The sequence below is a fragment of the Lytechinus pictus genome, chromosome 4, assembly GCF_037042905.1.
Source record: "Lytechinus pictus isolate F3 Inbred chromosome 4, Lp3.0, whole genome shotgun sequence".
NCBI classification, from domain to species: Eukaryota; Metazoa; Echinodermata; class Echinoidea; order Temnopleuroida; family Toxopneustidae; genus Lytechinus; species Lytechinus pictus.
Window position 1 is genome coordinate 24,839,956 of NC_087248.1, and position 11,416 is coordinate 24,851,371.

The following is an 11,416-nucleotide window of genomic DNA, read 5'->3' on the forward strand; positions in this document are numbered from 1 at the left end:
ATGTTTTAGAACAATTTCTCAGGATCAGTTAAATTAATAGAGTATTCAGTGATGGATCCATAATTTAAATATAGATAGGGGCCGAGGATTTGTGAGAGAGGAACATAACTACCATTTCTCAATTCTAACTTTTTTAGTGATAGAGGATATTAACATGAACCCCTAAGATGATACGTCACCAAAAACTGTGGTCACTCAACCATGAACATACTATGATGGATAGTAAAACGACATTAGCACTCTAAAATTCACCAACAACCTTCGCCCGACATAACTTATTTACCCAATCTGAAAAACGACTCTTGTGACTTTATAAATGGTCATTTCTTATTCACAAAGCAGCTTGCATAGTTGTAAGACCCTATATCTAAATAATAATTCATAATATCATTAATCAAATCACCCATTGATATCGTTGGAACGTTGACTTCCCATAATAAATCAATTTTCATAGGAATGAAGTACTTTACCAATTTACAAAAAAGACAGGTTTTGAATATTTGATGTTAAGAATACAAACAATTTCTTAGTGTTCAACACAACTGGGTATGCACAGTTGTCAAAAATGATACTTCCATGTACATGTATGCTAACACCTCCTCCGTTTCTGCTTCTATATCTTCGGCCATGCGTTTTGAGTTTTGCCAGTTTTGTGTGACGTTTTTTTTCACTTATTACACTTGTTTAAAATGTCTATACAACTTCTGTGCGATTCACATATTAAACACTGTTGTTTACTACTGTGTTGTATTTAACGGGACCCATCTGAATCTAGCTAGCCGCTATCAAAATGATTGTCAGGACCCTGGTGTATGTAATCAAACAAAATAAGAATAAATTATTGTTTTGTTTGCTTAACATTTAGTATGGCGTAACATTTTACTCATCTATGGTTATTAAAGGTTTGATCTCCATGCTATCCAAAGTGAATAGACGGATTTAGATAAAAGTTACAAGGCGGTTGTACACATTAGGTCTCCATAACCCTCTTTTTCAAGAATGCAAAAGTTATCTACATTAAGAAGATATAATCCCCAAGTTTGGGTTTAGTACAATTATATTGCCTCTTTCATGTTTTTTTTTGTGAAGCAAGCCATCTCATTGGTACTTCCAATACTTCACATTGCCATTCCTTCAGTTACACCTACATATTTCTTTAAAAATTCAAATGTAGGACAATGATGTTAAAGGGATCTGTTGAGGGCTTCCATGTAACGAGGATTTCATTGCTGAAAATTGTCTCGTAGATGTTTGATCTCTACTCCACATATTTACTGGCTCAAATCAAAACGCATGGCCGTACTTTACTATCTTACATGTATATCAACAAATCATTAAGCCTAGACGCTTTGGCAACCAGAAATATAAAATTTTTGCATACATGTTATATATCACTAATTTCATCGAGGTTTTTCAATAAGCTGCCCCATTCAATTGAATAAATTTTAAATCGCTACCCCACAATTCCCTGAAATTACCAGAATCGTAGTGTGCTTAAAATAAGAATTATTGATAAAATTGTGTGACTGTTTTGCTTTCCGTTTTGGTTGCAAAGGTTCTTACTCAGCTGAAAAGAGTAAATGTTTAAGTACACAACGTGGACAAATCCAGTTTACAAAATGTTAAAATGGATCATTGTATCATTCCTAAGAAAGATGAGCACATAATAGGTATCCATTTAAAACGTTTCGTACATAATAGACTTTATAGTTTATTTTCACAAATTTTTGACATATATGCCACAAAGATTATCCCTACCCGAACACGAATTTATCCTTAAAACAAAACTTACGACAAAAAAAGTTCATCAAAATGAGAAAAAAGTGAGATGTATTACAAAGATGTGAATAGACCTGCAACTTGGCCCTGGGAAGCGGGGATGCCGAAGCACCCCCAATATTTTCCTTGGGGTGCTGCGTGTATCATTCCACATAAGCAGCACTCTTGGAATTCTTGAAGATGCGAAGCAATGGAGAAATATAAACCAAAATTACCTTTATTTTTCAGTGGAATACCTCTTTTGCTTACCAAATGTACGTCAGCATCCCCAGTGGAAAAAAAGTCGCTCCCAGAGCCTTGACTTACAATGATGGAAAATGCAGGAAGAAAACATAATACATGTATATGTAATATATAGCTTACATTGCCATATAGGTCTGATGTTTTTTTAACGGACGTAATGAGCTTCTTGATGGACTTTAAGGAGCTGCGAATATTTGTACATCCATTAGAGACCAAAAAAAGAAACATTTTTTATTCCCGTTCTGTGTTCAAGATTACATACTTGTGGTTTATAGCGGTGAGGTCCTCGGAAATAAATATCCCAGTTTTATTCAGTTTTCTTCTGTTAAGGATCGGCAAAGATTCTGATGCAATTTCGTCTCGAATTTTGTTCCTCTGAATTGCCATCATTTTTTTATGACTTAAATTACCAATTGATTACTTCTGACTGATCATATATATGTTTCTCTAGGTCTTTCAGCGTTGAATATTTTGAATCTCTGTCAATTTCAAGCACTAGATTGTATTTTTATGTAACCTCCGCTTTACAGATAAAACAGTCGTTTTGCCTTAATGGAAAGAAGATATACAGTCACTGACTTGTAACCAATATAAAATATAGAAATGAACAATTAGACCAGAAAATAAACATTTAGAAGACCAAAAAAATGACGGTTATGTACAAATAAACGGATTTTCCTAATACAGGTAGTGTTAAAGAGGGAAAGGTGTTGAAAAAAGTCAATAGTTTTGTATACTTTGGTCAGCAAAGAACAGAGGATGACAAATTTGAACGAAAAATTAAAAGAAGGATCTGCCTTGCAAAGAACGCTTTCTCATCAACCGGATTATAAGCTGTATCATTTAACACACGATTACGCCTCAATAAATGCTGTTTGGTTCATCTTTATGTACGAATATGATCATGCTTATGGAAAGAAAGGAAATCGAACGATGATGTCCCGAAACGAAACTCATGGATCTCACACGGAAAGATCGATTAATAGTAATCAAGGAACACAAACTGTCACACAATGGCCATGCCAGAAGACACGAATCTTTGCCAAATAAAATGATAGAGGGCATATGGGTCATATTTGAAGGAACAAGAGGGAGGGGCGAAAAAGGAAAATCTGGCTTGGGAATATTGAGGAGATGACAGGCTGAAAGATATATGTATGCTGTGAGATAGCGCTGGCCAGAGACAGATGAAACACCATGACATCCAACCTCTTTAACGAGAAGGAACAACAGTAAGGCACGGTAAGATTTTTAGATTCAATTCGTTCTGCAAGATTCGACAACTTTTACCCTTCATACATCAACTCTTGTATTTCCTCTATTATCACTTGAAATACAATATTCATTGGGTGATATCTCACGCAAACATTCACTGGTATACGAGTGCGTTATCTGTTTTTTTTCTAAGCCAGATTATGCCTATAAAAAGTCGCATTTAAACTTACTAGGTATAAAAAAAAATTAAATACGCGAAAAAACAACCGTAGGGGTCCCTTTCAGAGAGCTTATCTTGTATAAATATTTCATATTAAATAAATGAAATGAATGAATCCCCTCTCAACTTATACACACCCATAAACGCCCACAACACGACACCCTGAGGATCAGAAAATGAATTCCTCTTCCATGTATTAAGTCAACATATATCATTGGACACGGACGATAAACATTATTTCGTATTTCTCTCTCTTTTCTTCCCTCCAATTCCATCCCCATTTTTTTTCTATTATTCCCATCTACAGTATCCCTATCATGTCAATGAAAACAAGAATGCAAAATAACTTTTAGAAACACCCACTCCCAGCTGTGGAAACTATAGTTCCCTAAAAACTCCACAATACATTCGCACCAACGCGATCAAGCTACACAAAACCTCGTCCCGCGTGATCGAACTCAGATTCCAACGTCATATTAGTGGTTAAAACCCCTTTATACAATAAGCCAGTTCGTAGTTCCTTCCTGCGCATGATCAAAAGATTCTACGCATGATCAGAGGAAAGTCATTTGTACTAAAGTGACTTGGTGGTTTAAAATCTATTGAGAAAAGCACCAATTTCGATGTCTTGATTATTCATATATTCTTTTGAATTGTGGTTTTCATTTACATCCACAAAAACAACAATGCGTCCAAGAACGACTGGTATTTCACAGTTTGCCAAGTACATTGTGCAACGTGCTATGATATGCATTCAAAGTAGGAATGCAACAAATACATTAATATAAAGTGTTCATTGGTGTGCTATTCTAGTCACATGGTCTATTCAATTTCTTCATCATGCTATGTAAGGCAAGCTTACGTAATATCTTGCTTTGAAATCTGCTTATCCTAATGAAAGAAATAAAAGGTAATTTTACCAAAATTGTCCATGAATTAACTACGAACTGGTCTATTCACACACTTTGCTTGCGGGCGTTGATCATGTTGATTAAGTTCGTTGTCGGTATTGGCATTTTGCAGTGCATGAACTACGTTGCAATAATCCACCGGGAACCGAATGGCAGGACTCTAAGGGTTGTCCTAATTTTTATGATAGGCATACCTCTGAAGGAAAGGATACCAAGTGACGTCACCTACACCTACATCTATCTTGAATGTGCTTGAATGTGGAAGATAAAGTGCAATCGAGTCGTCGTGGATGGTATGATGCAACATGAAAAAAAAATGAAAAAAAAAAAAAACACAATGATAATTAACTTATAGAAACACCGACTCCCCCCCCCCCCGTTGTGATGACTGCGCAAACAATAGAACCCTAAAAAAAAAACCTCCCCAATACATTCGCACCAACACCATCAAACTGCACAAAATCTCGTCCCGCGTGATCGAACACAGATTCCAATGTCATATTCGTGGTTAAAACCTCTTTATACAATTTACACACTTTGCTTGTGGGCGTTGATGAAGTTCGCAGTTCGGGTTTGGTATTTTGCAGTACATGAACTAAGTCGCAAAAAAATCACCAGGAACCGAATGGCAGGACTCTAAGGTTTGTCCTGACATTTATGATAGGCATACCTCTGAAAGGAAGGATACCAAATGGCGTCACCTACGCCTACATCTATCTTGCATGTCCTTGAATGTGGAAGATAAAGTGCAATCGAGTCATCATGGATGGTAATATGATGCACCATGCAGGGAATTGAGATTGTTTTCATCGTTGATATTGGAAAACCCTGCTAAAGGTAAGCGCATTACAAACGTGCATTAACCACGTATATTCAATTTTGACCAAGACAAAACGACACACACCAACTTTTTGGGCGGGCAAATTATTTTGTTTGAGGAGCGTGTTTTTAATTTGCAACCTAATTGAAACACTAATGGATACATATGAACTTCTTCTCTCACCCTTCCCCTTATCTAAAATCTTGTCTTTATTTGGGTTTTCTCTTTTTTCAGTCTTCGAATCCATTTCTCTCTCTTTACTCTTATTTCTTCCCCTTCACAAACCATTAGTTTCTCTTTAGTCTGCTATGCAGACTATGAATGGTTCGTGAGATGGAATCTCAACGCGCGAAGCGCGCTGCTGTTGGTTTGCAAACCAGCCTGAAAGGGCCAACGAAGCGAGCCATTAGACCTAGTCTGCTATGCAGACTTTCTCTTCCTTTCTTTCCTCTTTTTCTTTTTCAAATTGTTCCCTTTCATTCTTCTTGCCTTTTTCTTGTTCTATGCAGACTCCTTGAATCAGCTGTGGTACACACACTGCAGATGTGGGTCTACATTTGTAGACTAGTTTCCATAGCAGTACAGGAAGCGCCGTGGTGTAGCGATTCTGACTCTCGCCTTGTAAGCAGAGGGTCATGTGTTCGAATCCCACCATGGCCTAGCGTCATTTGGCAAGGCGTAAATCCACACTTTGACACTCTCACCCAGATGATAATTGGGTACCGGTAGGAAACAACCGTCATTGCGGTTGGTTTAGCAAGTGTGCTCCTAAAAGGCTGCTTGAAATGCTATGAATCCTGTGACCGGGTAATAATAATTGTGAACAGCTTTGAACAGTCGTAGATTGATAAAGTGCTATATAAATGCCAATAATTCTTGATTGATTGAAACTGAAAAGGTTTGCACAATGGAAAAGAATACCAGTGGGGTCAAGCTTTTTGTTTTTACTCACTAAGTTACATTTAACAGAAAAAAAATTATATCATACCCCTGCTGTATAAGAAAAACAAACAAACCTGAGTTTAGGAGTGTGTGAACAGAGAATCACTTGGACAAGACAGGACGAATACTAAAAACAAAACAGAGATAAAAACAAAAACGGCACACACACATAAGAAAAAAACAGAACAGGACAAGACAGCAACAACAAAAAAGAAAAAGAAACAAAGCACACTACAAAACATAGACGGACAGAAAGATTATAAAAGCAATAGAACTAGACATTAAGATGATAGGAAGAGAGAGAGAAAAAAAAAGAAATGTGAGAGGAGAGGGAGAGAGAGAAGAAGGAAGAGAATAAGAAGGGAAGAAGAACAAAAGAGATGGTAGCTGCTTACACAGAAATGTTTGAGTTTGGGTAATAACGATAATAATTTTCTTGAACCCTCGACTGAAACCTAATTGTGATGGTTTGTTACGTAATGATTCGATAAGGGAGTTCCATAGTTTGATACCTGTAAAAATAAATGTTTTATTCAAGGGGATGGTTCGAGCTCTTGGTGGATGAAAGAGCCCGGCGGACCTAGTAGAATAATGATGAATATCGACATTTTTAGTAAACATGGAATAAAACATATTTGGAAGGTCATTTTTATCTAAATTATACATGAGTTTTCCGAGATTGTATCGATAGAAATCACCAATGTACAAAATATCATATCTATGGAAAAGCTCGTCAGTGTGTGAACGAAAATCAGCATGACAAATAATACGAATAGCCTTTTTCTGCAAAAGTTAAATTCTGTTCAGGAGGCAGTCAGCACAACTCCCTCATGCTGTTATACCATACTTTAAATGAGGCAGGATCAAAGTTGACTACAAATTAAATAGTATATGAGTGGGAAAGAAAATTTACTTTGTTTATAATACCAATATTTCTCGAAATAATTTTACAAATGTGATCTACGTGTTCTTGCCAGGAAATATTATTATCAATAGTTACCCCAAGAAATGTAATACTACCAACTCTTTGTAAAGTAGTATTTTCGAACATTATATTACCTGGAACATCATCTATGATATTACTAAAGAGCATATAATTTGTTTTTTGGAGATTAAGGGATAATTTATAATTTAGCTTTGATCCATTCAGAGACATGTACTAGTTCGTCATGAATGGTGCAAGCAATTGGCGTGGATCCTTATGGGAGAAAAATATATTGGAATCGTCAGCAAACAGAATAAAGGATAAATTATTGGAAACCTTAAAAAAAAATCATTTATGTATATAAAAAAGTAGGGGACCCGAAATAGAGCCTTGCGGAACCCCACAAGTAACAAGTTTTGTTTCGGAGTTAAATTTTTCCACAGAGACAAATTGTTTTCTAGTGTCTAGCTAGTTCCAGAACGGCTCCAATGCTATTCCCCTGACTCCATATTAATTAAGTTTGTGTAATAAAATTTCATGGTTGGTGGAGAAGTCCAGGAACACCCCAACAGTATGTTGAAACTATTGTCAGTAATGCATGTGTAGTATTATTATTTTCACGAAAACCAAATTGCAAGGGATAAAATCAATCATGCAAATTAAATAATTTAGTCGTCCGAATAAATATCAATTTTTCATATACTTTAGACAAACGGGTCAGCAGTGATATGGGTCGATAATTACTTAACGTAGTACTGTCACCCTTTTTAAATACAATTATTATCATTATTATTATCATCATTATTATTACAGTTAAAATGGGTTCGCTTACAGCACCAAACAGAGGAGTCAGTGGTTACATATAAGGGCATATTAACATTCAACGTATTCAACAAAAATGTTCACAACAAAAACGGACACAAAGAGTGCGCTGAAAATTTCAGCTTTATTGTAATCAAAGAAAATAATTATAGAAAAAAAATACTCCAGCGCTCAGTAACGGTTCTCTTAAAAAGTAAGGTACAATAAATCGTCGAATGTTTTTTGGCTACATATGGATTAATGTAAGCATCTTATACAAACACATTGTATATGATCAATGTACATCGATATTTTGTCACCATTATGAATAATTCAGTTTTCATGATGGAATGGTCACTTGCACGGCGACAGAATAAAGGCCTCGTACCAGTGTGCAAAAAATGGTTCTGATAGACTGGTCCTTTTTACTAATCGTGATACTTTTTACCATGTTTCATCAAAAAATGATTCTGATTGGGAATCAATATTCGTTGGACTGTCCAATCGCCAGTTATTCAGCATTATGGACCTATATATTTTTTTTACAATTATTGTTATGAAACTTACTGAAAATGTCCAGGCACTTTTCGTACCTTACTGCACACTAGTTAGTTGTGTTAGTCATGTTAGTCTGGGGCAAATAATAGATTATTGGCCAGACAAATTTATTCGATGTGATACATGGATTAAATATAAATGATAGATGAACGAATCAAGCACATCTCACACATCTCACTACTTTTTGTTTTCAAAGTAAAATCCTATATAGCAATGATAAAGATTCGTCAGATTTTACTTCAAACTGAAAAATAAAATATAAGCAATTAGTTTTTAAACTTTGAAGAGTACATTTCAGTTTTGCAATGTATTTTCGGATGATATGGTTGTTTATTTAGGATGGGGAAATAATGTTTACAAAAAAACAATAGTAATGAGAAACCTCGACTTCGAGAAATACAAATTAATGACGTGGACAAGAATTTGGACAAGGCGCAACTATACCAACTCATATTTGAGATTCCGAGATCGTGAAAGAGTTCTGAAATCTGCTGCGTCATGTCTGAAAGAAAAAAAAAAACAATGAAGGGTAAACTAATATTCATTACAGATGATGTTGCAAGATCAGTGAGAGATGATAGAAAGAAGCTACTTCCAGCAAAGAGAAAACTGAGAGAGCAAGGTTTCTTCGCAATTATACCCTTCAATGTACCAGCATACGTACTTTTCAAAAACTGAAGAAGGTCTCTTTGGGAAAGTATTCGTCACAGACGTCGATAAAGACAAGTGAGCTGAATTTTGATTGATCCAGCAGGATATTATTTTGGCCTTAAATTGGATGATTCAGTTTCTTTTACTGGGCCTTAAGAATGCATGCAAGTTTTATTCAAGACAAGGGACAGGCTGATATAAACAGACAGACAGACAGCACAAACTCTGTGATCTTTTTTTTCTTCTTTCTTTTCTCTTGTTGTAATTTATACTTGTCGTGTTTGAACTTTCAGGTTATAAAATATGTCAAAAAGGAGATGTCTTTTTTGAGACGAATGATAATGTCCTTAATATGTTATCGTTAAATGTGAGAGGTATGCAAAACGCAACTAAAAGGAGGAGTATTTTTCATTGGGTGCGAAAGCAAAACGTAGATATTGTAAAGTTGCAGGAGACCATAGTTGCCTAAAGGATAAAAGCTACTGGGCAAGTGAATGGGGTGGCAATATACTATTTTGTCATGGAACGACGCATAGCAAAGGAGTCGCCATCCTTTTTTGAAATTGATTAGATATAAACATTAGACAAATATACAAAGACTATTGTGGAAGAATTTTATGTATCCATGCAGATTGTGGAAAGGTACATTTCCTTATAGTTATTATATATGCACCAAATATAGAAAATATGCAAATACAATCTTATAAAGATTAGTTGAATGTTATTAGAAAGGAATGGAATGGTGAAGAACACATAGTAATTGGAGGAGATTTTAATTCCATCTTAAACCCCAACATATATAAAATGGGTGGAACAAAATCTAGTAAAAAATTTTGTTGAACGGATCAAAGATATTATGATTAATTTCAATTTGATGGATATCTGGCGAAGTATGAATATAAATAAATCCTGTTTTACTTGGAGACAAAGAAGGCCTTTTGTCCAGTGTAGGCTAGATTATTTTTTTAATAGATTGCGATCTTAGGCAGAAAATTAAGGAAGTTGATAAAACTTCTGCCCTACGAACAGATCATTCTGCAGTATGTATGTCAATAAAGTTGAGTGAAATATCCAGAGGAAAGGGATACTGGAACTAAATACATCCCTTTTGCAGGATGACAATTATGTTAAAACACTATCAGAAATTATTAAAGAATGGAAAATAGACTTTATGCATATGGATCCACAAATAAAATGGGACTGGATAAAGTATCAAATTAAATCATTTACATTTAAATACTCAAAAAATATAAATAAAGAATCTTATCATGTTAAAAATGATCTGCGGAAGAGATTAGAAATCCTCGAAAAGGATCTAACAACCTTGAAAAACACAAAAAAAATTCAAGAGATAGACAAATTAAAAAACGAAATTGTTAAAATTGAAAATAAAAAATGGAAGGTGTTATAAGGGCTAGATGTAGATGGAATGAAAAGGGAGAAAAAAAAGCAACGATTATTTTTTTAGGATTGGAAAAAAGAAACCAAACAGGAAAATGATGCTTTTCTCTTATAAAGGATGATACACAGGAATTGATTTCAAATCAAAAAGATATTTTAAATATACAAAAGGAGTATTATGAAACAATGTATAAATCAAGAACCAAAAAACGACGCAAACCAGGAGGCGGAGAATTTTGTACAAAATTTACAAATGCCTTCTTTAAATGAAAGTGAAAGAATTATTATAAACAAACCGTTAAAAAAGAAAGAAATCAAAGAAGCATTATATAGTATGTCGATGAACAAAAGCCCTGGGAATGACGGCCTTCCAGCCGAATTTTATAGATTAAAAAAAAAACATTTTAGAAGATATCTATATAGAGGCGGTAAGCCTAAGTTTGGATGGGGGGGGGGGGGATTTACAACTTCGCAAAAACAAGCAATTATTACATTGATTAAAAAGGGGGGGAAAGATGAACGCTATCTAGAAAACGAGGAAAGAGATAGAGGGCGCAACAGCTGCGTTAAGACGTATTTTACATCCTCTGTTTTGGAACTAAGATATCTGGAAATATCAACGAGAGAACTAACCATCCATTTTCAGTAATTAGGATATTAATATTCTAATATCAACCTTTTTAAGATTTGGAGATCATTTTTTATATATTGCTGTTTTATTCCATATTTCGAGCGTTTTATTTGGTAATTGGATCAACATGTATGCTGAGAAAGCAACGCCACACCCTGAATCGCACCTTCCCCGAGGACCGAAACCCGTTTTCATCCGGACAGATAACGTAAGAAATGAGGACAAAAAACCAATTACGGGTGAGGAAATCTATGTTAGTCTTGTGAAGGTGTTCAAGAGTGATGTTGTTCCCGGAATTCAACAGATTCGACGTCTTTGG